The following is a 4,170-nucleotide window of genomic DNA, read 5'->3' on the forward strand; positions in this document are numbered from 1 at the left end:
ACCATGAATGAACCCTTTCACTAGACAAGACAATGCCAAAGAACATTCACTGATATCAAAGACAAAAAAAATTTTTTTTTTGGAGAGGTTTTTTCGCTATAGGGCACATGCGCTCGCCAGACAGACAGAGAGAGACATAGAGACAGAAAGTGAGAAATCACCCCCCAGGGGGGATGGTCATGCTGCAATCCCTTCTCCTCCATTCTCTTGGGATCTTGGGCACGCACGCACACGCGCCCGGCGTGAGTTTTAAGCCACCGGGTCCGGGACGCGAACCGCGGTCGACTACGTGGGAGTCCAGCGACATAGCCATCACGCTAACTGCTGTTTCCCAGAATAAAATTTTTTTTGGAGAGATTTTTGCAATAGGGTGTGTGCCCTCACTGGAGAGACAGAGAGACAAAAAGCAAGAAATCACTCCCCAGGGAGGATGGCCATGCTACAATCCTTCTCCTCAATTCTCCCTTTGGGATTTTGGGCATGTACACACATACATGCAGTCTGAATTTTAAGTTGCTGGGTCTGGGACATGAACCACAGTCAACTACGAATGTGGGAGTCCAACAACATAACTATTGTGCAATCTGCTGGTCCTAGTATCAAAGAAAATTTAACTGCACCAACCTTATGATTACTATTGGGTTGTCGGAAAAGTCATGACACATTTTTGCACAGAAAAACATAGAAAAATAAATCATGACTCTTCCAACAACCCAATAGATCTAATCAGAAAGGCTTTTTTTTTTTTTTTTGGAGAGATTTTCGCTATAGGGTGCATGCGCTCGCCAGACATAGAGAGACAGAAAGCGAGAAATCACCCCCCAGGGGGGATGGTCACGCCACAATCCCTTCTCCTCCATTCTCCTCTTGGGATCCCGGGCACGCACGCACATGCGCCGGGCGTGAGTTTTAAGCCACCGGGTCTGGGACACGAACCATGGTCGACTACGTGGGAGTCCAGCGACATAGCCATTACGCTAACTGCTGGTTCCCAGAAAGGCTTTTGACTTCTTCGTGCATAAACTACAAGGACTCAGTCTTCAGGTATTCACCCAAAGCTTGGGAAGAAGGCCTGTGTAAAGAAGGCCTGACAGTAAATTACAGAAATGACAATAACACGTGGATGGTCTGTCTCCAAGCTCTTGTTTCCACTTGTGACTTGTTTTAAGAAGCAAATATTCACCTTTGGTTAGCCCACTAGGGTACACATCCCATGTTATTTGTTTCCACTGTTAGAGCCAAAGGGTAGGTATTACATGACATCTGGGAGGTTTGGAAGAGACCAAGCTATTTATTAGAAAATCTTTATGTAACACTGAAGTATGTCCACATTTTATCGGGCTATATTGCTGACACCAGAGATGGCTAAGCCTTTATTTGACTTTATACAAATAATTGACCAAGTTTATTCTAGCTGCCCTGACCTGACAGACCTGGCCCTGAAAAATCCACATTTGAATTGTTTACTAACAGTATGTTGTGGCAACACTTCAAGGGACATTGGAGGCCAAAAGCTTCCCGCAGGGACCTCAACTCAAAAGGCTCGGCTTACAATCCTAACTAGGGCCCTTGAATTAGGTAGGGACAAAGAAAAATGACTATCTATATTGATCCAATGCTTTTTCCATGGTTCATGGGGAAATGGTGAAATGGTTACGTTGCTGGACTCCTGGGTAGTTGGCTGCGGTTTGAGTCCTGGACCTGGTGGCTTAAAACTCACGCTGGGAGGGTGTGCATGTGTTTTCAAAATCCTGAGGAGGATGGAGGAGAAGGGACTGTGGTGTGGCCATCCACCCTGGGGAGTGATTTCTTGCTTTCTGTCTCTCCGGCAAACGCACGCTTTCTATAGCAAAAAATCTCTCTCTCTCTCAAAAAAAAAAAAAAAAAAAAAGGTGCCAGCAAATGGTACATGGTGGTTAAGGGTGCTGGACTCCCACATGGCCGACCATGGTTCGAGTCCCGGACCTGACAATTTACTATCTCTTGCTCTGTCCCTCTCTGATCAAATTAAAAATAAATAAATAAATAAAGTTAAATAAAATAATTCTATTTTAAAAAAAGCAATGGTAGCACCCAAGTAACTGTCTAGAATTCATTTCCACAGACACAAAAGAGTTGAAAGCACTGCAGTTCAAGGCAACCATTTGGCAGATAAAGTGGCCAAACAATTAAGTTGTCAGGAAAGTCATGACGTATTTTTCTGTGTTTTTCTATGCAAAATGCATCATGACTTTTCCAACAGCCCAACAGCAGCATGAACTAAAATGTCCCGGCTGGGAGCCTTGCTGTCCACTTTTTTTTTTGGAGAGGTTTCTGCTATAGGATGCGTGCACTCGCCAGAAAGACCGAGAGAGACAGAGAGACAGAAAGCAAGAAATCACCCCATAACCCCCCCCCCCGGGGGGGAATGGCTATATCACAATCCCTTCTCTCCATTCTCCTCTCGGGATTTTGGGCCCACACGTCCACGGCCCTGGCGTGAGTTTAAGCCACCAGGTCCAGGACTCAAACTGTGGTCGACTACATGGGAGTCCAGTGACATAGCCATTATGCCAACTGCTGGTCCCTACTTTTTTTTTAAAAAAGAATTATTTTACTTAACTTTATTCGTTCATTCATTCATTCATTTATTCATTTATGTATGTATATATGTATTATGTATTCTGGATGGGAAAACACATTTTGTATGCATAAAATAAAAATAAAAAAAAAATATTTTTTTTATTTACATTTATTTATTCACTTATTTTAATTTGACCAGAGAGAGAGAGAGAGAGAGAGAGAGAGAGAGAGAGGAAAAGTGAGAAAGCAAGCTGCCAGGTCCAGGACTCAAACCACAGTCAGCCATATGGGAGTCCACACCCTTAACTACCATGCCACCTGCGGGCCCCAGACTTCTGAGTTCAGCCAATATAACCCCAAGAACTCCATGACAAACTTGGAAAGGGTTATAGGATGGGGATTTATTGAGGGACTTCTTTACTCCCAGCACCCTTAATTTAACTCTAGCAAGGAAGGATGGGTTTGTAATAAAAAGGGGATAAATTTGGTTCCTGAACACTTCATACAGAGAATTATTAGTCATATTAACCAGAATACTCATAATGGTTGGAATGCCACTTTACAATAGGTTCGGAAACTTACTGTGAGACCAAATATGCAAAGAAACATCCAAACATCCAAAAGGCGATTCAATAGTTATAGATTAATGGAGCTTCATTCAACATGGCTGATTGTGGTTTGAATCGTAGCCTCTGTGATTTGAAAAACATGCCAGATGCATGTGTGCATGAACCCCAAATCCCTACGGGATTTTAAGTGAAAAGAAGAGCCTGAAGATAAGACCTCCACTTATTATCAAAGGGATTCAGGCTCATAGCAAGAAACTGGGAAGATTAGCAAATGGACTTCACAGTAATACCTTGAGATATTGGAAACCTCAGGTTATCTACTGGGTCATTGAAAAGTCATAACACATTTTTTATATAGAAAAATACATCATGACTTTCCCACTGACCCAACGTTAGTGTTTGCTAATTCCTTTCCTGGATAGGTGGAGAGGCTTTCCCTTATATAGAAGTAGAAAGGTTTCTGAAGTAGTAGAAGTCCTGAGAGAAATCATTCCCAGGTTCAGAGTTCCTAATTGTCTTCAGAGTAATAATGGGAGAGCCTTCACTGTCAAAGTAACACAGGAAGTTTCAGGAATATTAAGGAAACTATACTCTTCTTAGAGACCATAATCCACTGTACTGGCAAAACAGATAAAATGAACCATACTCTTATGAAGGCCTTGGCTAAGACATGTCAGAAAATGAATCTTACATGGAACATGGCCTTATGAATTATGCTGCTTAGAATTAAGAGTGATCCCTAGAAACAGGTTCCAATTGAGCCCCATAAAATGTTTTATGGGAGATTCTTCCTGTCCTCTGGACTAGAAGGGAGGTATTTGGGTGGCATAAGGCTTAGAGGAATAGAGTGAAAAGAACCTTAAGACAGTATGTCAAGTATGTATAATCTCTCTATATTACACTAACTGCTATACACGAGTTTACTTCTAACAGGTTATCTTCCTACACATATGCCTTGTACCACCTGAGAACAAAGGATCAGGTCTTTTTTGTTTTTATTTTTTAATTTTTTTAGAGAGAGATCTTTGCTATAGTGTGT

Source organism: Tupaia chinensis, unplaced genomic scaffold, assembly GCF_000334495.1.
Source record: "Tupaia chinensis unplaced genomic scaffold, TupChi_1.0 Scaffold000527_1, whole genome shotgun sequence".
NCBI lineage: Eukaryota > Metazoa > Chordata > Mammalia > Scandentia > Tupaiidae > Tupaia > Tupaia belangeri.